General features: G+C 34.3%; 1 protein-coding gene and 1 pseudogene across 1 annotated transcript in view; one reads left to right on the top strand and one right to left on the bottom strand.

Annotated features, from left to right (window-relative positions):
• Positions 1-25341, bottom strand: part of BCKDHB (branched chain keto acid dehydrogenase E1 subunit beta) — a 275861-nt gene that overhangs the window by 11036 nt on the left and 239484 nt on the right.
• Positions 21811-22797, top strand: LOC141523854 (peptidyl-prolyl cis-trans isomerase B pseudogene; annotated as a pseudogene).

The following is a 25341-nucleotide window of genomic DNA, read 5'->3' as shown; positions in this document are numbered from 1 at the left end:
CACACACACACACACACACACACACACACAGGCAGAAGTCAATATAGTATGCATGCCTTCAGAAAAAAAATGCTTTATTTTTCTTTTTTGCAAAGATAAGGAAAAAACCAAGTCCATTTAAAGAAAGCCAAAGCAACTGGAAGTTCCTATTTAAATATGGGCAGAAATTGTCCTACAAATTAAAATGTTAATATGCTATACAAAATGCAAATCACAAAACTATAACAGGATTTCCTTTACTGAGTTTTTTGTATTGTTAGCTAACAATAGAGGCAGAGTAATTACTAAATTTTTATACCATTTTTATCCTTTCTTAAGAACTCAGGTATGGGGCAGGGTGGAAAGGGGATCAGTAAATGCCTGAGATAAGAGAAAAAACTTAATATACTAATAGAGTATCTTATTTGATGGCAGTTTGCAGAAATCATTCATGATAGGATGGTGCCTCTAGGTTATGGAATTTTCAAGAAAAAAATTAAAATAATTATTTTCAAACATAAGGCAGTTTTAAAATTGGTTAAAATTATATTTTTGACAGTATCTGCATTCATTTAGCAGTGTAGAAACAACTGGGCCTAGTAAGAATAATGAGTGAAACTAGGAAGCTACCACATAATGTGTCTGCCTTCTGACTTGAATATTCTTCTTTAGCCCATCTGCCTCTTCTTCAGGGGACCAAGCTTCCTGATCGGGCTTCTCCTGCTCTCTTTCGCCCCCTTGTGGTCATCTATCTCATCTGATGTTGAAGATAGGGACACAGCTGAATTTATCTTTAACTATTTTTGCATTATTTTCACTTCATAGACTTTAATGTTGATTTTAGGAGTATTTTGTGACATTTGTCCTGTATGCCCTAACTATTAATTACAAGTCTAATTGCTTATTTGAGTGCAGAGGTCTAGTTTCAATCATTTCCCCCCCATAGATAAATTTTATAATATTATCGGGGTTTTTTTAAGACTTCTACAGATAATTCAGTAAAATTTAGTCAAATTTATAATTAAATGACTTTAATAAACAATATTCTCAAAATGCTTACAAGGTTTTTTTAACATTGTTTGGAATTGAGGCAGTTTGTAATTAAATACTTAATATGTTTTATGTCTGATTCAGTTAACAATTCACACTTTTCCCCACAATAAACTTTAGGCACAAATACAGAGATGTTTTCTTTTTTAAAAAATCTGCTATCAGTATACTACAGACAGATAGATAGACATATACATATATATATATATATATATACATATATATAGACACACATACATAGGTAGATGGCTAGATGGTTAGATAAATTAGATGGGTGGTATATTTGTGTGTAAAATCTAATCCAGAATTCAATCATTTGTTTTACATATTCATGAAGATTTTCTTACATTTATATTGGTCCTATAAAAATTTACCTTTAACATATTCTTAGCATTATTATGCTCATTATGAAATCATATTTCAAGTAAGTGTATTTCTGGATTAATGACAAATTCTGAATGGAAAGATACACAAAATAGGAGAGGTAAGAGAATATCCATGTAGTTGAACCTATAGTATTCATGAAAAGGAAACCTGCCTATAACAACTGCTTAAAAAATGGTTATCTAACTTGAAAATTCTTCTTAATGATTTAAACTTCTAAATTTGATTATATTTCATGGAACTTGTGGATTAGTTTGTGGGTAATGTACTATAAAACACACTCCTGAGTTTTCAGAAAAATCTTTCATTGAGTACTGCTTTTAACTCTATTTAATTCTACAAATATATATTAAAGCACTATTATAAAGAACTGTGTATGCACATACCATAAGGTATACAAAGATAAAAAATAGTCTCTTAAAGCAAAGAGTTCACATTCTAATGAAATAGCAAACAATGCACAAAGTAAAATTAACTTGATTTATTTCAATATTGAGTAAGAAATAGAGATAATCTTTTGGTATATGAAACTGGATTATAATAAATTTAAGTCAAAATAAAAACTATAATCAGAAATATAGATCTTGGATTATTTTATATCCATAACTCAGGCTACACATATAGAATTATAAAATTTTAAAGCAGGAAGGAACCTCAGAAATCACTGGATACATCTTACACAATTTAATACACGAAGGACCTGAGACCCAGGGCTATGAAACCACATGCCCAAGATCACAAAGGGACTATCAGAGACAATTAGTGTCAAATTGGGACTAACTAGGATCCAAATTATTTTATTATATTTTGCTGGCATTACTGAGTTTTGTAAAATGCTTTTCTTCCCTATCTTCAGTTTAAATATCTTCACTGCAGTCCCTTTGCAGTTAACTTGTTTCATAGAACCATAATAATGTATAAGAAAAATGAGGGAAAAAATAATTTTCAGATTCAAATACTTTGATGCAGTTAAAATGGTAGGAAATTAGAACAAGACTGTAATTTCAAATACTTTAAAATCTGAACTGTACTTACAAAGGTAGAATTTCCCAAAGGTTAGGCACATACTAAAGGCATCTAATCATCTCAATATGCAGTCACAGGATCCATTTGGTGATCATTAGCACAATTCTTATTCATTTTCAAACTGGCATTTAGGTGTTAAATAGCTCTAGGCTGTCATTATAGGTGTAAAGCTGGTTATACAGATTTAAGTACCACCATCTGAACATAAGTGTATGCAGATGTGCCTGTGTATGCACACTTAAGCAGACAAATCTCAGTAGTTTGGGTCATGCAATTTGGGCATTTTGTTATGAATATCCAGTTCTAAAAGTTGTTGGAAATGGATCTTACATACTTGAGGCTACAGTGTCTTAAAGTTCCATCATTTTTACTTTCCAACCCTTCGAATGAGAATATTTGCATTCTGAAATATAAAATCATCATCCCCCAAAGGATTTTTCTCAGATTTCCTCAAATGCTAATTATGTAACCAGCATAATTAAATTCATATGATCGACTTCAGCAATTGGTACTTCAGTTTCTTTGGAGTTGCCAAAGGGCTCGGAAGTCTCCATTCATACTCCAAAGTAATCATGTGGTGGGCCAAACTGATAACCATTAAGCACAGCTGCAAGGCAAATGTGTGGTTGTGGACCTGTAAATATAGTGTTCACACATCAGGCAGAACCCAGAATAATTTCAAACTCACAACTACTGATCTTAGAATGGTATTCTTTTGATGGGGGCTACACTTAGGGAAATTAAATCATGTATTATTACCCATGCAGCCTGAATAGATTTCAAAAGCAATGAGAGTTTCCTTTACCCGAGTACACATGATGAAATTTTAAAACCTCAAAATCTGATTAGCATGTTCTTCAGTAACTTCAATAATTTTGTTTTTAAGACTTTCTGCTAACAGAAAAATGGCACAATTATATCTAGAATTAAAAAAAGAATGACATGGGGAACATTGATATGCAATAGATACAATAAAATATTTTATGCAATATCAAAACTTTTAAGCCCTCAACAGATATATGTGTGTGTATGTATGTATGTGTATATATATATATGCGCTAAAGGAAAGTTTCTTAATTTTTAAGTACACTTCCAGGAAGAAAATTAAATTCATTTCTTTTTGATTACTAAAATCACTCCATTGTAAATGCTATTTTCAAGATAAGTCAGAATTTCAGATTTTTTAGGGCCATGATTGCATTCCCATAAGAGATTGTTAGATCTCTATGGCAACTACTCTCACTACACATCAGCAATAACTCTGAAAACAAATATTCCTTTTTCAACACCTTCCATGACCTGGTTATACAGAACATACTTTTAATATGAAAAGTTAGTGGCATCCTTGCCAAATAAATTAACTGGATCTTAAAATATATGAATAAATACCTGAAATTGGCCACTGAGTTCAAATATAAAAATTGTCACAAAGTTTTTGAGAATATTGTAGGGTTCATATGAGTTAAATTCTTTGTGGTCAGGTTACAGGCAAGACTAATCAAAGAAGGACTTTACAGAGCAAGGAAAACTTTAGGAACAGTAAGAGTAAAACATTTCATTGCTCTTACAAATGAAGCATAACCTTTTTTCCTATTCTGTGATTGCTTTAAGAACAAAAAGAAGGCAGGAGTATGTGTGTAGGGAAAACAAGACTGATTTAATCTGTCAAATTCCTTAATTATTGCATTTTTAAATACTAAGCTTCATTTTTCCCAGTTCTAAGTCATTTTTCAACACTGAAAGTAATACATATGTATTAAACTGTCACTCTTTCAAAGTTATAGCTTTTTTCTATATTAGGGATAAACATATACTAGAAAACATAGCAGATAGAATTTGCTATATGAGTCTAGGCAAATAATCTAAACTCTTGGCCCATTTACTTTAAAATGAATAGTTATTTTTTTAAATGCTCTAAAATGTCCACATTTCTGTGATAAATCATGTGTCTTGGTGCTTTCCCTCTCAACAACAACACATTGAAATTGTGACCAATACTAGATAGGCAAAAAAGGAATACAAAAAAACAAAATGAACACTAGAAATCTAGCATCTCCATTTGGATTTATGGATTGCTTCTAGGGCAACCTGGCTTGATGATGCTGGGTAAATCACTTAACCCCTCATTACTACAAGCTGCATACCAATAGACAGTGGATGCTTGAGAGAAAATTTCCTTATTTAGAGTTTCCAATACCACTGAAATAGTAGGCCCAAACAAAAATTCTTTCCCTTAAAATATTGTTCTCATAATCTTGGGAAACAAAAAACATACCTACCTAAACATTTAACATATATATTGAGGCATAAGCAAACATGGCATTTAAGTTGACATATAAGGGTCAAGAAGGTGAAATGCATCACAAAAAACAATATGATTTTAGGTGGTACCAAAAAGTTATAATGTCCTAGACTAAAAAAGTCATATCCTTGATTTTAGAAAGATCTTTCTAGCTTTATATTATGCCTTTATGCATTCTTTAGGGCAGTGGAATTGACCTTGCTATTTGACACACATGATATCCTCCTTACAGTACAGACTGTCCCCCATGTCTGAATAGTGTTTTTTCTTCATCCCTGTTTTTTACAATTCCTAATTTTTGTGGGGGGGGGGATTTCTGTTTTTCCCAAAGATCAGCTTAAGAGTTACTTTTACATGAGGCCTTGACTGATTTACTCAAGGATTTAGGTTCTCTCTCCTAAAAAACATACTGTTGGGGTGGCTAGGTGGTGCAGCGGATAGAGCACTGGCCCTGGAGTCAGGAGTACCTGAGTTCAAATTCAGCCTCAGACACTTAATAATTACCTAGCTGTGTGGCCTTGGGCAAGCCACTTAACCCCATTTTCTTCTCCACAACATTTTACAGATGAGAAAACTGAGGCAAATAGAATTAAGTGATTTGCCCAGGGTTAACACAGCTAGTGTCTGAAGTCAGACTTAAATTCACAAAGATGAATCTTCCTGACTCAAGACCCAACATACTATCTACTATGCCATGTAGCTACCCCCCAGTGAAATTACCTCTATTGATTTTGTACATCCTCATTTTTGAACAAGTTACATCTCCCATTAGAAAGATAGCACAGTATACTTTTTAGTTGTGTCCAACTACTCATGTACTGACATCATTGCTATATGCCTGTGAAACCTGAACAGTCTACCAGGGCCATTGTCAGGAAACTGAATCACTTTCTTTCCAACTTAGAAAGATTCTGAAGATTACCCAGAAGGAGAAGATACCAGACACTGAGGTCCCTTCTCAAGTTAAACTCCCACATTACAACCGGGAGTGCAATAACAACAGGCTAGACACAATGTTAGAATGCCAAATGTACACTTGCCAAAAAGAAGAAAAAAAAAAACTATTTTATGGAAAACTCACACAGGCCAAGCATACACAGGAGGGTCAGAAGCAGCAATCCTGAGATACCCTGAGGGTTTTATTGAAGAACTTTAGGATTTTATACAGCATGCTACCCACATTAACCAACTTGTTCTCAACCTGGTATTTCATCTCTCTCCCATATTCTTGGTATTGTCAATCTAACATTTCTGGAATGTCATTTTCTTCAAGAAGCTTCTCTAGGTTTTCCCAATTCCTAGATCTTCCCAAGTTATTTTATATTTGTTTTGTGTGCATATTGCATTTACTTATCTGTAAGTATGGCAAAAAAGCATATATATTTGAAATCATCTTTACTGAAATATAATACTTCATTATTTGCAAATGCTCTGAGAAATTTAGAATAAATAGAATAAAATTGTATAGTTAGGTATTTGAATAAGATAAAATTATTTTTAGTTCTTATTAGTTCCTAAAGTATATCTCACTCATAAAAATGGATCTAAAGTAAGTCAAATTGAAAAAACAAACATTAGTTAGGGAGATGAAATAGTAATTCAGCAAAGTGATATTTTTTCAAAGTGGTATTTTTAATGAATATTATATTACTTTACTAAATCTAAGAATATAGATTAAGAGAAAACATTTACTTTTTAAAGCAAAAAATCGACAAAGAAAAACTATTTTTGAGTATAATTATAAAGAGGGAACTTATATAGCTACTCTTTAAATAAGCTTATTAAATGTTTAGGAGAAACTTAGGGGAAATGGAACATTAAGGAATTTTTTTGAAAAATTCTGCCTCGGTTGTAAGTTTCTGGGAATTATTAAAATTTCTACTCTAATATATTACATGCTTAATAAATATTAGTTAATTTGACTGAAATTCAATTCAGACTAGCAATTTATGATCATAAGTCACAAAATTCACACTTTGGAAAACAGTATTGTGCAAAAGTTATTACTGCTAGAGATGTGACTATAATTTTCATTAGCTGCTCATGTGACTGCTTGAATTAAACATAAAATAGTAATATACACATTGATAGAACTAAGAGACTACAAAAGCACAAGAATTACTATTCTTAAAATTCACAATTCAAACTGAGTTAAATTTCCTAAAAACATACAAGTTATTTTAATTTTATTAAAAATATCACCTAAAATCACATATTTTGAAAACACTATGAAAGTTTAAAAAAGAAAGATTCTGAAATGGAAAATACTTTTAAATCAAGTATGAGCTTACAATTGGGCATGTGTTTATGTAGTTTCTTGGAATCCTTTCTTGGCTAGTAATCAACTATCTTTTCTTTGTTAGTAATTTAACATTCTGCCACTATACCCTTTGACTTAATGACTATATCACCTTCCCATTTACTCTCAGCAGTGGTTTCCTAGCTTTCCTTCCCTCTCATGAAGGAGTTGTATTATGTACTTCATACACAGAAGAAAAAGAAACATGCTTTAGTCACCTAGCAACTCATACACAAATGATATGCATTTATATACTATACTATTTCTCCTGAGCTAAGGTAAATTAATCTACTGCAAGAAAAGTACACTTGATGGGCTTTCAAAATGCTGCTTTAGGGACACTGTAGAAATCTTTTGTTTAAAGTGGTTTAGTACCTCTTCGAAGTAGATTAACTGAATTTATTTTTTTAGATTTTGCAAGGCAATGGGGTTAAGTGGCTTGACCAAGGCCACACGGCTAGGTAATTATTAAGTGTCTGAGGTTGGATTTGAACCCAGGTATTCCTGACTCCAAGGCTCTATCTACTGCGCCACCTAGCTGCCCCAGATTAACTGAATTTCAAAACAAATCTTGAGCTATTATAAAAATACTGTACCATTCCAATTTTCAATCTTCAGGAGATGGTTACAATATAAGATATAAATATGTGACAAGTAAAAAGAACTCCCCCCCTTAAAGTGGAAAGGAAATGAAGAAGCAGATCAATTTCTAGCAATTTCAATGTGCAAATTGTGACATGTTCCTGTAAAGAATCTGCCTTTTTATATGTACTAAACTTCACTTAAGGACTCCCCTGTTGTTCATTATCAGGTCAAATACTTAGAGCTGGAAGGGACCTAAGAGGTAATAAATTCCAATACCTTTATTTTACAGGTGATAAAACTGAAGCTCAGAGAGGTTAAACAACTTGCTCAAGCTCAGATAATAAATAGTAGAATGAAGATTTGAACCCAGCTCCCCTTGAAGCAGTGAAATTCTGGAAGAAAGAAAAAAATACAATCTTTCCCCTTTTTCTGTATTAAGAGACAAATATTGTAATACCAGCAAACCTCTATAAGCAAGAAATGTACTTGGCAAAAGAGACATTCTGTTAAAATGACTAATCTTTTGATTCCCTATATTTGCAGCTAGGCCAGCTAGGAGGAGTGGGGTGGCTGGGAGGAGAAGTGGGGGGAGAAAATCCTAGAGAAAGTTGTGGTTTTCTTTAAGTGACAAAATCATAAAACTCTGTGATTTAGGAGGGTTAACAAAAAGGCATTAATTTTAATTCACCGGTTGCTGCAAGAAGATACAAGTTAATTCACAGAGCTCTTTAGCAAGGTAAAGAATGTGAGCTTTTAAGAAAATATAAGTTTAAACAAAGAAGAAACAGCTCTGAGAGAACACCAAGGTCAGTTAATGAATGGAAAAGGGGAAGAGGAGAAGAGTAATGTAGTTACAACTAAAGATCTGGATAAATTAGCTAATGTCAGTTTAAGATCAGCAGTTTTAGAGTTTGTAGAATTTTTAGAGGGAGTGTGCCCACCTCCTGCACAGGGAGAAGTTAGGGGAGGGTTTGGGGTCACACCAGGAGAGACTAAGGAGTGACTTCATGCATGTTAGAAGTTTGTGTTTCTGTGCATGTTTGCAGGAGCTAAAAATTATAGATTAACCTTAAATTTTTAAGTTAAACTTAAGAATTTATAGTATTTAGCTGAAGACGTCAACTTGACTGGGAATTTTATTAACTTAAGGTAGTCTTATGATGTATAACTAGGAGAACCTGGAGACTTTAATTTAGAAAGGATTGCATAGCAGGCTAGTACAGAGTCAATCTAAGGAAGGCTTAACAGTTTCAAAAAATTAACTTTTTTAACAGAATTACAATATTTGTCTCAATACAGTAAAAAGGGGAAGATTATAATATTTATTTCTGCCTAAATTTCGCCTGCTTCACACTGACTACAAATTTGTTGCTCTTTCAATAGAAAAAACATCTTGCTGATCAATAAAAAAACTTTTTCTGGAAAATTATGTAATTTTCAAAGTACCTTGATGGAAGGATTTCAAGTTTCAAAGACAGATTCAATCATTTTCTTATTATTCTGTATCAATGGTTCTTTAAGAATTCCTCCTTTAGCAACTCCCCCCCCACGTGCCAAATATGTAATTTGACCTATTTTCTACATATACAACCAAACACATACACACATGTCACAGTGTCTGGCACATAATAAACACTTAAAAATGGTTGATGGATTGATTAAGGTTTGCCTCCATTAGAAAGTTGGATGATCATTTATTAAGACTGACCCATCTTTTGTTAAAGAATAAAAACTAAAACAAAAAATGAAGTGCTCAAGTTGGTTGCCTGATAAAGAGAGATACATTGAAAATGTATACCAAATTTAGCAAAATCCTAAAGTTACCAAGAGGAAAAAATAATGATCAAGAAATACAATGGGAAACTACATTGTGACTTCTAATGAACTACACAAAAAAAAAAAAATCAGAAAAAAAGTCCATGAGGAAAATGGTTCCCTATTTGCCCTCAATTCTCTAAAGCAAAGCAATTGTTCAATCCAAAATATGACTTTGTAATCTCCTAGGTTCTGGGTCATGGGGGCAACAAGAACAATCCCCTGAGAAAATCCCAGGGTAGGGATCTTGCTATCTTCAAGGAGGAATAGCTGGAAATAATGATTATAGTGCCAAAATGCAAATATCAGTATATTCCAGACCCAGAGGCTCTGAGGGCCCTAATACCTTGCCCTAATATGCTAGAGGAGTCCTGCTGATTCAGCATTTGGAATTCCAAAGGTCTTGGATGTAGAGATTTGAGCAAGCACCTAGTAGGTTTACAACTAATTAGAATAAATAAGGCTTACCATCTCATTACAAAATACAAACATGTAAGAACCTGGCCCTGATGGAAATCAAAGAAGGATAATTGAGTAAATCAAAGACCAACCAATATAAAAAAAATTGCAAACCAAATAAACAAAATTAATTTTTCTATAAAGACTACATGAATGTCTAATAAAAATGAAGTAAAAAATATTAAATGAAAGAAAAACTTTTAAGGAAAGAATTAGAGGAAGCATAACTAACTCAGAACAGAAATTAGTATATCTAGGCCAAGAAATTCAATCTCTGAAAACTGGAAAACTACAGAACTCAAACTACAGAAACCAATGATTCCATTAATCAGCAAGAAATATGAGAACTGAATCCTGAGACTGAAAAAATAAATAAGAAGATATCTATATCTATAAATATATATATATAAGATATCTGGTATAATAATAATAATAATAAATTAAAAAGCAAGCCAGGTAGAATGGCATATACCCTTATCTAAGCTACTGGTAAAGTTGGTAGATCTCTTGAGATTTTTGATTCATAGTGGGATAAACTGATCAGGTATCTATACTAAATTTGGCATTCATTTAATGAGTCCTGGAGGTGGAGAGGGATTGCTTTAGAAGAGTAAACTAGTCCAGGTCAGAAATGGAGCAGGTTAGAATTCCCATGCTAATTATAGTAGGATTAGGCCAATGAGTAGCCCCTGTACTTTCAGCATAAGCAAGATAATGAGGCCTAGTCTTAAACAAAAACCAGAAAACTATAAAAACAAGTTATAAAACCTTTTTATAAAAACAAGAAAGCACACAGTTGCATTGCTTCTCAATAAAAATTTTTCATCCAATTATTTGTAAATATTTTGGGTAATTATCACAAGGTAACAAGTCAGGAGGTTTACTGAATTTTGACATATTAATTGTAGGTAGCTAAGCTAAAAGGTCTAACAACAATACTTTAAGATGAGAAAAAATTCAATGAATATATCTTGAAAGTTTCTATTTTTATTACTGTGCCATGTTTCTTTATGCCACCAAGTTCTTCATTCCCCTTCATAATCAAACCTAATTAAAGGATAAATACCCTAATAGGTGCTAGGAAACTTGATATGTGACACAGATATCTTTTATCAGTGATATATATTACCCTGCTTTAATCAGGTTTGTCAAATCATTGAACAAATCTAGAGGCTTGCTTATTGTTCCATCTCACCCTTTGCCCATTTATATTACTTATGGGATATTAAGCAGAATTTGTAAAATGTATGGATGTCTGCTTCTGCTCTGATATTAACAGAAAAGTAGCTCAAGTCAAAGCAGTAGAAAGGAGTTTGCTTTTGTTTTATTTTAATCCTCTGAGTCCAAGAAGAGGAGAGGCATTACAGCATTTCTCTTATTACTAAGTCCACTGTCACTGAATAAAGACTCATCTGTTGATCATATGAGATCAACTGACAACTATAATTAGCTGCTGTACTAATGGTCATTTTGATGTTGACTGACAGATCACTTAGTGACAAGAGATTTAAAAATATCAGAAACACTGTATTGCTGTGAATTCTGCTGTGAAATTTCCAACTTTCTTCTTCAACTGGAAAGACAGGATCCTTAGGTAGCAATCATTCTTGCAAAAAACAAGCTTGAATTTTGAATACTAAAAATATGTCATATTTTTAAAAAGCTGTATGTTACCATTGCAAATCAAAGTAAATTGAGAGACCGTGATCTGAGCATCATCAATTTCTTTAAGCTAGCAGTAAACTATAAATGGGCTTGCTAACAGGGTATTTTGTACTTCATTTCTTGAAGAGGTACAGTAATTCCAATTGTTAGACATTTTAATGACATGGGTATAGTGTGCTCCACCAAATTTTTATAAAATCAACTTGAATTTAAGTTAAATAGGTGATGGCTGAGGTTGCAAAGATGGACAATATTATGGTGGAGAAACAAATTAAAATAACAGAATTGAGACTAGAAGGACTAGAAGTTACCTGAATAAGTGGACTGATGTAATCACAAGACAAAAACTTGACCTTGAAGGCAAGTTTCTCCAAAACATGGGTGAATGATGAAGTTGCAAGAGCAAGGATTTAGACTCACACAGCATTTGTGAGTATTAAACCTATGCCAACTTAAATCTTAAAAGCAGAATTAAAATCAATTTTCAATTTTACAAGTTATGTTTTAATTTGTGAACTACTATACAATTATAAACAAAAACAAAAAACTACTGCATAATGTCATACTAAACATTCAAGAAAATCCAGATCTTTAGTAAGAGAGAGGATCTTGGTCTACATAAAAGATTATTGGGCATCCTTTCTCTATGCATCAACATGCAAGCTTGCCCATAATAACAGAACTGATGAAAACTTTTCATTTTCACAAAACCAATCCCCAAGTAAGCTTGCTCTCAAATAGTTGGTAGGATCCTATATGTTCTAAATTCTCATGAAATCAGTAATAGGCTCTCCAATAATAGTCCTCCATGGTGTCATAGATGTGGCCCAAATGTGGCCTCAACCAGATTAAAATGTAAATAGGAGATATTTAGCTAAATAAACATGAGCAAAAATAAGAGATAATATTACCTCTTAAAACTAAATCACTAAGTCACTATATATATACATATATATAAAACATATATATATAAAACATCAATTCCAAATACTGTCAATTACCACAAATAAAACATTATAATAATACATTAAGCATTCCCATTGTTAAAGACATGAAGCTTAACTAATCCATGGGTCTATGTCTATAAAGATCAGGGAGGTCATTCATTCCAACCTCTTCATTTTTCAGAGGAGAAAACTGAGGCCCAGAGAATTTAAACTACTTATCCAAAATAACAGTTAGTGGAAAGTAGAACTGCACATCTGCGATTTGAATCTGTCATGTGTCTGAAAAAATTTATTTCAGAGGCTCATAGATTTAGAAATGGAAGGCATTAAATTCAATCTTCGGTTAGGTCAATTAACTAACCTACAAACAAAACTAGCAAAATTAACAAACAGATTAGCACAAATTAAACAGAAGGCAAATATCAGGGTAGTTTGTGATAATTGGTCTATCTGGCATGTACTATGCTGTTTCAGTTCAATTCTTGAGGCTCACTGAACATTAACCTACTATATATTCTCTTCAAGCTATTTGTTTTTCAGTATGACAATACATTTTCTGTATTCCTACCTTTACACAAGCTCTTTATCTTGCTCCTCAAGCCCACCCCTCCATTCCCATACCTAGAATATTCTCACTCTTTTGCTCAACATTTTAGAAGTCTTAACTTCTGTCAAGGGTCAGTTCAAACACTACCTTCTTACACATGTGTCACTATGCTCTCAGCTACCAATCACCCTAGCCACATTCCCCCCACACATTATTTGTCTCTGTCTGTCTGTCTGTCTGTCTGACTATTTATCATTTACTTCTGTGTTTACATGATGCTTTCCCCCCACTGGAATGCAAGTATCTTGAGGATAGAAATGGTTTCATTTTTTTCCTTTATATTCCAATTACCTACCACAGTACATACATGATATTTAAATAAATGCTTGCTAAATGAATGAATGAACAGTAAAGAGGTGGGATACCAAGAGTTACTTGCAATATCAATTACTACAAGGTGAATAAAGTTGCAAATCAAAGAGAAGTCTGAACTGGAATAGAAGTTAGTATTGGCCAGGAGTATCAGGAAATGTTTCTTGGACAAAATGTCATTTAGGTTGGAATTAAAATGCTGTGGTAGAATTCAAAAGAAAGAAAAAAACAGGGGTCCCAGTTAAACAGAACAGCTTGGGCAAAAGGACAACCTAAGTTTAGAATGCAGATGATGCACTAATTTGAGTGGATGGTTCAGTGAATGGCAAAGGAATCTGATGTTAAAGATCAATTAAAGATTTTTTTTAGCAGAAAAGGAACACCTCCAGATCTAAGTGTGATAAAAATTATAGGATTCACAGTTTAAAGGTCAAATTGAGGCAGGGACAGGACTCAGAGTAACAATGCCTATCAGCTGCCACAAGAGCCCAAACTTAAATGGTGACAAAGAGACTAGAGAAAAGGCAATGTATTAAAAAAAAAGCGGCCAAGGTGTACTTTTTTCCCAGGTTTGATTACTTTGTATATGAGAGCTGAGGAAAAGAGAAGAGTTATAGATGACCCTTAAATTAGTAAAATGGAAGGGGGAGAATATAGGCAGAAAAAAGGTATCAGAAATAGGATCAGGTTCAGGAAAGAGGAAGAAGAGGAAAGGAATGATTAACTTCCTTAATCACAGTGTGGTTAAGTGCTGGCTTCAGAAAATCCAGATGAAAATGTCTTCATTAAGTTTAAGATATGATTCTGGAGCTCAGAAGAGGTAAGGAATATCAATTTTGGAATCATCTCCTCAGAGGTGGTAGTTAAAAGCCAAAAGATCATTGAGAGAGAAAATTTCAAGAGGGGCAAGGCTAGACCCTTAAGGAATATCCATAGTAAGGGGTAAGGAACAGGATGAAGAGCTCAAATAACACTGGCTAATTCAAAACAAAGCAAATTGATAGCTTTTCTATAACTTAAATTTCCTCTAATATCCTCATTCAGAGAGAATTACATCAATTTAAAAAAAAAGAAAAGAAAAAGAGAAGATAAAAAAGCAAGATCACTCAATGAAGTGAAAAATATATGACAATATATGAAATTGTTTGCAACTGTGGATCTACCACCTCTGCCATGGTGGGGGAGGAGGAAGGGAGGGGAGAATAGATATGATTTTTAAAACAGTCTTCAGACCTATGACTGGACACCTACTTGTATTTCAACTGCTTGTTCAATTTTGTTTTATACCGAGACTATACTTTATAATTTTCCCCTGGCTTTGGTTACATTTTCTAGTCAAAATGATCTCCAGATTCATGAAATTGACACTCTCATCTACTCACCCACCCCACCACATTTCTTATAAAATGCCAACCAGAAAAAGATGGCAAAGTATTTGCCTGAAAACCTCCAAAATAACAGTAATGGAAGGGTCTGGTTGTACTGCATAACATCTTTGTAAGCCAGCAAAACAGGACTGACAAAATATGAGGTCAGATGCTGAACTGAACAGAACGGAAAGAAATTTGTGACAACAAAACACTATTTTACAGGCATCTTACCACATTCTAATAAAAAGCCATCATTCCCAGCAGCATTCTTGCTGTCTCCTGAAAAATTCTTATATTCAGTTTATTTTGAAAAACACTCATTTACTGTCTTGGACAACTATTCACACTCATATTTCCCATAGGACATTCAAAACATTAATTCCTACTAAAAGGAAATAAGAAGGATTTTGTGTATGCATATAGTACATATACTGCGTCAGTACTTTGCTATTATTCTTATGAAGTCATGCCATATAACTGGCACATGCACTGTCAACAATGAGGTTTGTCTTCTAATAATTATTTTTCCAGGTCTCTTAAAATAGTTTGGTAGGTAATAGCAGACTTTCACTTAGATACTAATACTTCTTTTAATCAAGTCAATTTAGCAATTGAAAAGGGCACTAAAACAGAACAAAGGTTTGCCTTCTTAATCAATCAAGAGTCTCTACCACTATATCCATTTCTTTGAAGATCCTTAGGAAAGCTGAAAAGGAACTTTGATGTTCTGTTCCCCCCTCCATTCCCCTTCCAACCTTGCCCTTGCCCCATTCTAGTATGGGTGGCCATACCTTTCTTTGATTGGACAAACCGGAGGTAACGTTTCAGATCACACCTTATGATGACCAAAGTTATAAAAAGCAGACAGTAGACCTCTATCTTGGGGGAGTGTGACTCTGAAGCTAGATCCCCCACACAGGACTGCATAATTCATGACTTAGAGTAATAACAGCAAATTAATTTTTTTTTATTTTTCTTAAGACCAAATCCTCTGGTAACTTTTGTCCTAGAATAATTCAAACTCTGGGAAGATTAACACATAATTATTTCTAACAGGTCAGAACTCAGTGAGGAGTTTTGAGCATATTTTCATAGCATAGATGAATATATATATTCATATACGTATAAAATATGCATATTAATAAATACATGTTATACACTGAGAATCCAAAGTTAAGCAAGGTGCTCTCTCTACCTTTTAAAGTAAATGGAATGGGGCAGCTGGGTGGCGCAGTGGATAAAGCACCGGCCCTGGAGTCAGGAGTACCTGGGTTCAAATCTGGTCTCAGACAATAATTACCTAGCTGTGTGGCCTTGGGCAAGCCATTTAACCCCATTTGCCTTGCAAAAAAAATAAAGTAAATGGAATTTGGATTAGGCTCTCCAAATCTTCAAATTCTTCAGAATTATATTTACATTAAACTTGAAGGGAAAAAAAGGAGCAATTGGGAAATGATTTCAAGCACTTATGTCTTGATTTGGAAACTTCTCACATTATAAATACTAATTTCACATAGCTTTTAAAATATTAGGCCCAAAAGATCAGGCTTTGCTCATATTTTTAAATATATAAAGCAAATTTTATCTTCACATGAAATCAAGAATATTTTAATTGAAAGGGATCTCACATTTGATATGATATGAAAATGGAATGATTAAGTGACTGGCTCCACTGGCTCTCACCAATTACTATTTCAAGAAAAACCCAAGAACCATGTTTTATTTCATTTTTTCTTCAATAGTTTTGCTAACTGCCACATCACTGCATTTCAGACTTCCTCTAGTTCTGCAACCTTGAACCATGATCAAATAAATTTGATCATTGTTCCTGAATTAAAGTGTGTTAATCTAATTTGCTATGGCTTTACTCATTAATCCTCTAAATTTTTGAAATAAAGTATTCCTTCATGGTTACCACTCCCCTTTTGTTGCTATATAACATAAACTCCTTAACAGTAGAGATTGACTTTGCTTTGTTATTGTATCCCTTGTGTCTGATACATAATGAGTTCTTAACAATTTTTTCACTCATTTATGATTTAAAATCAACTATACAATGATATCTTTATTCTATGAAAGATAAAAATTTCATCATGAAATCAGTTTTGCAACATTCTCTTCAACAATAAATAAATGATATAAACATTTGAACTTTTAAGGAAAATAAATTTTAATCAGTAACTGGTAATAGATTACGTCTAATTCATTTGTCTTAAGTAGTGATAGGATATAAAATACTTTCAGTCATCTCAAAAAAAGTGCAAATTAGCCCCAAAAGTCTTAGAACATAAGTACCTAAGAAAATGCTCAAGAAGAGAAGATCGCAGATAATATGATAATCATAAGCTAATATTTGAGAGAGCATTTCAAATCTTTACAGAGAACAGTATGCTCCTAAACAGTTTTATAATATTAAATGAAAGCAGTTTATCTGAATAGTACCAGTCAGGACGATTATTCTCAGAAGTACTGAAGTGTGCATCAAGTAAGATCGCTGATCACTGGAAGATGTTCTCACCTTAAAGATTTCAAAGTTATCACAAACTTATCATTTGCTTATTATAAAGCCAATGCATGAAAAGATTAAAAACTCTTCTAATTGATTCTGTCATTTTTCCCATAAGCAAATAGAGTTAATATCTTTCTGGTAATATTGTTTAACATTAATCCCATTCTACTTGTTGGTGTGACTTTACTTCTTATTGAATATATCAGCACAGATGCCTTAAATCTGCATATACAAATATATTTGTACATATAATACATATATTTAAATGAATATTTAGATAAGTATATATGTATACATACATTTATACACATACATACATTTATACACATACATACATATATATATATATATATATATATATATGATAGAAATGAAAATAGGAAGGTAAGTCAAGAATATTTAGTTGACAGAAAATTTTCCTTTTCTATTCAGGATATCCAACTAAGATCTTGAGATCTTTTTGAAATGAAGTAATTGATGGGAACTGATTCCAAACATTAGGTATATCAATGAAATCTCAGGAAAAAAAACACAACTTAATTGGGACATAAAATAGGTATATCAATGAAATCTCAGGAAAAAAACACAACTTAATTGGGACATAAAATTCAGTTCCCTGAAATATGGCTCCATCAGGATCATAAAATGCTTAAATATTTTCTTAATATATAGTATTGCCATTACCATCTTTAAAACTGTCAAAAAAATCTGTCAATCTCCATATAAAAAGAATCTTAATTTTGTGAAGATCTGTAAATCATTAAAAGAAACATGTGTTATGCACCTGTCACACACAAAGTACTGTGGTAAAAATATATATTACATTGAGAAAACCTGTTATTTGCCTTTATGGAACAAATACTGTAGTAGAAAAAGTGGACAACCAAATAAAGTACAAAACAATCTAAAATTGCCTAAGAATGGTACAAATGAAATATTATGTGAGGTCTAAGGGGCGAAAGATAAAACTTCCTGGCAGAGAAATGTGGAAGTAGTTCAGAAGAAAGCTAGATTTACACCAAGAAAGCTTAATGATTAAGATAGGGGATCTCCAGAAACAAGGAGTTGTGAGTTACTCTTTGTCACATGTGACTCCAAGCTTTATCCTACTTTCTCCTGGACCCTGTATTTAATTGTGAAAAGGTATGTCACCCCAGTTTATGGCCATGTTTGTACTAAATAATCTATTCTCTTACTAAATTCATTTCTAATGGCTAATTCAGTCTGTTCAGAGAATTGATATCAACTGAGTCAGGAGAGAAGCATGCAAATGATGGATGCTTGTGAACTAGTATAACCAGTACAAACTTCAGAATTATCCCTGGAATGGTGAAGGGAGAAGGAGCTATCTATCTTCTGAGAAACTGACCTGCTAGTCAGTAAGGGTTGGTAAAATGAACCCAGAGATTGTGCTACATACATAAAATGTTTTTTTTAACTTTAAGCATTATATAAATTTCAACAAACATGGAACGTAACATTTTTATCAGAAAACTATTCAAACAAAATATTGAGAAAAATTCCAGGAAGGATTTATATAACACCTGAAGCTCAGAAGAGTCAGATTAAAACAACTGGTAAACTAATGTCTTCAAAGGGGACTTTTAAAAACAAGAATTTGGGCAGAAAATAGTCTATACTCATGATATTTCCAGATTTAAAAAGAGATCCAATCCAATGGATAATATTCTAAGTATGTTTTTTCTTATATTCTATAATTAAAAGTTATAGGTTACAAGAGAGAAAAAGTATTAGGGAAAAAACTAGAAAGGTGTATCATTTATTGTGAACATTTAACACAGGAGCTCCTTCAACAATATGCTTTGTTATTTAATATTGGAACCAGGTCAACCATAAACTTTTTTCAGTTCAAAATATACATTTTTATATACTTCCCCATTTCCAGACTTGCCAACTTTCTTGAATTTGAAGGGAGTGTCCCAGAGTTATCTGAAAAATTCCCAACTCCTGTTCAAATATTTTCCTCCTAAGCCATCAAGGAGTGGAACAAAGTATATTTCTACTTTTTTCTCAATTAACTGCAGAATTTTGTTCAAGGAGATTTATAAAATTATACAGATCAAGTTTACCATGTTATATAATTCAAGTCTGTGTCCTTAACATTAAAGAGCATGCCCAGTGTATCTAACTTTATCTCCAATTCTTCACTTCATCTCGCCCCTGCTTGGCTGACTGTCTCTTTCACACTTGTGGGATGAATAGGGGAAACATCAACAACCATCATTCCAATAAGAAGGAGGCCCTCTAGGACTTAACACCTTTCTTCTAAAGTCACAGGTATAGTCTTATGACTGAGCAATGTACTCTGAGGATGACTCCTACCTAGCCATCTGCCCTTATTGTTGCACCCTGAGATCTCCTGGATCCTTTCATCAGCCCTATTGATGAATCCTTGACAGAAGGAACTGTCTTAACTCCTGTAATGTGTCCATGGCAGTTAACACAGTATTTGTTATATAAATGGGACTTAACAAATTATTTTAAATTCATTCATTCATTTAGTCCCTCTTTCTATAACTTCTCTTTTATATTTCTTTTCTAAGTAAAACATATCTTTTTTGTATTTTTTCTCAACTGTATATTTTCCATGATATCTCATACTCTTCTTCCTTTTCCTTGATCAACATAGCTGGTTCTGACAATAAGTTGTAATACTTTGTATTGCTAAGATTGTTAGATTTTCCTTCTCATTCTGTAACAGTAACCATGATGATGATGATGATGATGATGATAAATTAGTATTTATTTAGCACTTAAATTTTGAAAAATACTTTTCACATAATTTTGATCATTTTATGAGATTCTCGCAATGACATTCTGAAGTAGATGCTTATTACTTTCTTTTTACAGAAGAGGAAATTGAAACTGAAAAAGAATGAGTGGCTTCCCTGCTGTCACACAGCTAGCAAGTATCTGAGGCAGATTGTGATTTCAGATCTGGAACTATAATCACAATTCCTTAGCTGACTGGGGAAAAGAAAAAAAGATTGTTCATACCATATCAGTCAGTCAAAAAAAGCATTTCCTCTTGGTTTTGGGGTTTTTTTGGGCATGGCAGTGGGGTTAAATGATTTGCCCAAGGTCACACAGCTAAGTAATTATTATGTCTATGAGTTCAACCTTGAACTTAGGTCTTCTTAACTCCAGGATCAGTGCTCTATTCACTGTGCCACCTAGCTGCCCCTCAATATGCACGTATTAAGTGTTTACTAGGTGTGTGTCTGAATGGATAACTAATAATAAACTATTTTTCTACTGTTTCTAATAGTTCTAGTTTGTTCCTAGCAAATTTAGAAGTAGTTCATGGAAATAAAACAGGCTGGAAATTATTACACTAATTCTAAATTCTGTAAGACATTTTTTGATGAACCTACTTTGAGTTTGAGAATCTTTATGAGTTCTTTCATTTTATTTTTAAAGAATTACATGAAGGAATATTAATTCAACATTCCCAAAATTACTTCTAATTTTGTATATGATCAAAAATCAAAGTAATCTCTGCCTGAACAAGGAAAAGTGTTTATTTACTATCTGGGGACACCATCAACTTAGGGCAGAGCTTCCCTATTTGGAAAAAACTAACAACAAAACTAGAAAGCAGTCTGTCAGAGATTAGGCTAAGAGAAATATCTTACACTAGATACCACAATAAATTACAAATGGATATATAGCCTAAATAGAGAATATAATATCATTTAAAAAGAACTCAACAAATTTGTACAGTGTGGAACTTGGATTTGGTCTAATCAATCTGGAGGAAAAAAGAGAAACAAATGCCCAAAACACTAAATTAAACATATTCTTAGATATGTTATAAATATCATTACTAGTCAAAGTAGGCAAAGACAGAGAGAATGGTATATAAATATACAAAACAGTTCATAGCAATATTTCTTTTTGTAGCAAAGAATTTATCAACAAAATGGGTTCCCATTACCTGAAAAATGTTTCAATATGTTGTGCATAATAACAATAATAATAATAGCACATTTATATAGTAGATAGAGGTTAAGTAATTAAGTGACTTGTCCAGGGTTATTCAGCTGGTCTACATCTGAGGACAGATTTGAACTCAGACTTTCAGACTCCAAGTTCAGTATTCAAGAAATGATAAAAAAAAAAAAGGACAAATTCAAAGAAAACTTGAGAAACTTTGAAATGACACAAAGTGAAGTAATTAGAAGTGGGAGGTCAATATATAAATGAGCAAAATAATATAAAAGAGAACAACTTCAAAAGACTTCAAATTTCTGATAAAAAGCAGAAACATTCCTGTAACTTCAGAAGATAGATTTTGAAATATATTTCCCAAGTTCTTGTCATACATATGAGATACAAAAATGCAAAATAATACACATTTTTAGAAGGCCAATGTATTGATTTGTTATGCTTGATTATACTTATTTATTGTAAGGAGGAGCTTTTGTAGAAGTTAAGGTGGGCCCCGGAGCCCCAGGCTGCGGCCGCACCCACAGGGTTGATGCTGCATCTGACCAAGGGGAACATGAAGCTGCTAGTGGTGGCCGCGCTGGTCCTGGGCTCGGTGCTCTTCCTGCTGCTTCCGGGGCTCTCCGCGGCCGAGGAGAAGAAGGGGCCCAAAGTCACCGCCAAGGTATATTTTGATCTACGAATTGGTGATGAAGACGTAGGCCGGGTAGTCATCAGTCATCGGTCTCTTTGGGAAGACGACCCCTAAGACAGTGGAAAATTTTGTGGCTTTGGCCACGGGAGAGAAAGGATTTGGCTTCAAGGCAGCAAATTTCATCGATCAAGGACTTCATGATTCAAGGTGGAGACTTCACCCGGGGTAATGGCACAGGAGGAAAGAGCATCTATGGTGATCGCTTCCCTGATGAGAACTTTAAGCTGAAGCACTATGGACCAGGCTGGGTGAGCATGGCCAATGCTGGGAAGGATACCAATGGCTCCCAGTTCTTCATTACCACCGTTAAAACACCATGGCTAGATGGCAAACATGTGGTCTTTGGCAAAGTTCTAGAAGGAATGGATGTGGTACGAAAGGTGAAAAACACTAAGACAGATGGATGTGACAAGCCCCTGAAGGATGTGACAATAGCTGACTGTGGCACAATTGAAGTGGAGAAGCCTTTTGCCATTGCCAAGGAATAGGATCCCCTGGAGATCTGCCCCCCGAGGCTGTGCAGGAAACACTCCCCTCTCTGGGGACTGAAGGCTGGTCTGGTCCCCATGCCAGCCTGAGGTGCTGACATCTGACTGAGCTGACCCAAGAATCCATCCTCACATTCCACAACCCCTCAGGCCCTGTTTTTGTAAAGAAACACATGCCAATAAAGAAGAAAACTTTTTTTTAATAGAAAGTGAGTGGGCTGGGTTATCCCTTGCCCTTAATAAGCCTCTAAGCTTAGCCCATCCTACAACTTCCCCCTCCCCCCAAAAGAATTTTTTTCTGAAGAGCAGGGCTTATTTCATGTAGAATCATGTACTTTCCTTTGCTCTCCCTCTCATGCCTTTGGAAGCAGACCAGAGGGCTCTTCCTGCCCTGGGCTAAACTAGACCTGGGTCAATGGCTATGTTCTAGCCCTTGCTCTTTTCCTTACACTGTCGTGCTTCTGCTTTACTGGTCAGCATCCAACCTCATTCTTGCCTCTATCCTCCCACCCTGTATATTTATGCTTAAGCCCCCCATTTTATTTTCCTTTCACTGTAGTTCCTTTTCTCCAATATAAATAGCCCAGTCTTTGTTTTCTTTGGGCTCATCCCTAAAAAAAAAAAAAAAAAAAAAAAAAAAAAAAAAAAAAAAAAAGTTAAGGTGGGAGGCCAAGTCACTGGGTAATGATGGAAATACAAGAAAAACAAAAATGGAAGAGCAAAGTTCAAAATACAACACAAATAGGGACATTTTGTTACCACTTTGTTATAATTTAACAAATACTTTAAAATATGTAAAAAAGTTCATAATTTATCATTCAGTTCTCTTAATTAATTAATTCATTGATGATTAAGTTAAAGGACAAAATGATTTTTTTTTTAAAAAGAGACAGTTCTGAACTTCTGGTCAAAATGGTGCAGAGAAGCCAGGAACTGACCTAATGTCTCCTGGCTTTCCCTCAGAACTAATATGACAGAATTCAGATCCACAAAATCCAGAAAGAGCAAAGGAGAACATCTACCACCAAGGTGAGCTAGAGGTGGAGAGCAGAGAGCCATTGCAGGGGTGGTGGGGTGAGATCTGGGTCTAACCTGAGAACAGCCTCGGAAGCTTTATCTTTGTGAGCAGGCAGAAGAGCTCCAGTGAGGTTGGAGAAGACATCAATATGGTCACGGGCATGGAAGACCAAGGCCACGAGTCCCTTCCAGTTTAGTGTCTTCCCCATCTCTGTAGGAGGACAGGGACTCTATCCAGAACAACAATAACCCCCTCACCCCCCCCCAGGCTCAGGTATGGGCTGCAGATCTCCCTCAGTACTGAGAGAATAATGAAATTAACCATATAGCTTGAGGGTCCAGCATACATTGTTCAAGGACAATTAAGACCCTGCTACTCCCTCCACCCCACCAAGGCCTAGGGAGTAGGCCAATCAAGGTCACAGACACTGCAGAGAAAGCCTCTAGCAGCCCCTACTGGCCAGCCCGCTTGGAGTTACTAAGTGTAGTGAACAAAGCCTCTAGATATTTCAACTACAAAGGTAAGTGAACCAATCCCACCCCCAACACAAGATCCTAGTAAAATGAAGAAAGGCAAGTAGAAGGGGGGAGGGGGTGTCCATTGAAATCTACCTCAAAGACAAGGACCCTAATTCTGAGAGAACTAGAACTTCTGAGGAAAATATAAATTGGTCTACAGCCAAGAAAGAGTTCTTAGAAGAGATCAGGACATAGTTTAAAAATCAATTGGAAAAAGTGGGGAAAGAAACCAGGAAAAAATTACTACCATGCAAGAGAAAAATTAAAAAATTGCAACAAGAAAACAAATGCTTGCAAAATATAATTGGTCAAGTGCAAAAAGAAAATAATTCTCTCAAAACCACAATTGGGCAAATGGAAAACTCCTTAAAAAATAGAAATGATGGGGGCGGCTAGGTGGTGTAGTGGATAAAGCACCGGCCCTGGAGTCAGGAGTACCTGGGTTCAAATCCTATCTCAGACACTTGATAATTACCTAGTTGTGTGGCCTTGAGCAAGCCACTTAAGCCCATTTGCCTTGCAAAAAAAAATAGAAAAAAACGTAAACTATCTCATAAGCAAAACTAGTGATCTAGAGAATTGATGGAAGACAGACAATTTAAGAATCGTTGGGCTTCCTGTACACACTGAAGAGGAAAAAAAAGGCTGGATCAATATTTCAGGATTTTTGAAGGAAAACTGCCCTGATATCCTGGTACCACAGGGTAAATTAGTTATTGAAAGAATACATGGATCCCCTCCTGAAAGGGATTTCAAAATGAAAACACCAAGGAATATTGTGATCAAATTCCAGAACTATCCGATAAAAAGAGAAAATCCTACAAGCAGCCAGAAAGAAACAATTCAGAAGCCAAGGAGCCATGGTAAGGATTACACAGGACCTGGCTGCATGAACATTAGGGGAACGAAGGGCCTGAAATACGATATTCCTAAGAGCAAGGGAACTTGGAATGCAGCCAAGAATTCACTACCCTACAAACTGAGCCTTCTAATTCTATGGGAAAAGATGGATATTTAGTGAAATAATAAACTTCTAACTTTTCCTGATGAAAAGACCAGAGGTTAAATAGAAAATTTGGTCTTCAAACAGGAGACTCAAGAGACAAGAGACACATGAAAAGGAAAAAAATGAGGAAAAGAAAAAAATTGCTATCCAGTAAGATAAAACTAGCTATATTCCCAGCTGGGAGAATGATTCTTATAACTCTTGAGAATTATAACTCTATTAGACAGAATACACTTAGTCAGAAGCAATGGACACTCATGACTTGTCCATGACTCTGGTAGAATGATCTAAAGACAATAACTCCTTAAAAGGGGGGACAGTAAAGAGACGGGAGGATGG

The sequence above is a fragment of the Macrotis lagotis genome, chromosome 5, assembly GCF_037893015.1.
Source record: "Macrotis lagotis isolate mMagLag1 chromosome 5, bilby.v1.9.chrom.fasta, whole genome shotgun sequence".
Lineage (NCBI taxonomy): Eukaryota > Metazoa > Chordata > Mammalia > Peramelemorphia > Peramelidae > Macrotis > Macrotis lagotis.
The sequence above is the reverse complement of the archived record's forward strand: the minus strand, read 5'-3'. Positions and strand labels throughout refer to the sequence as shown.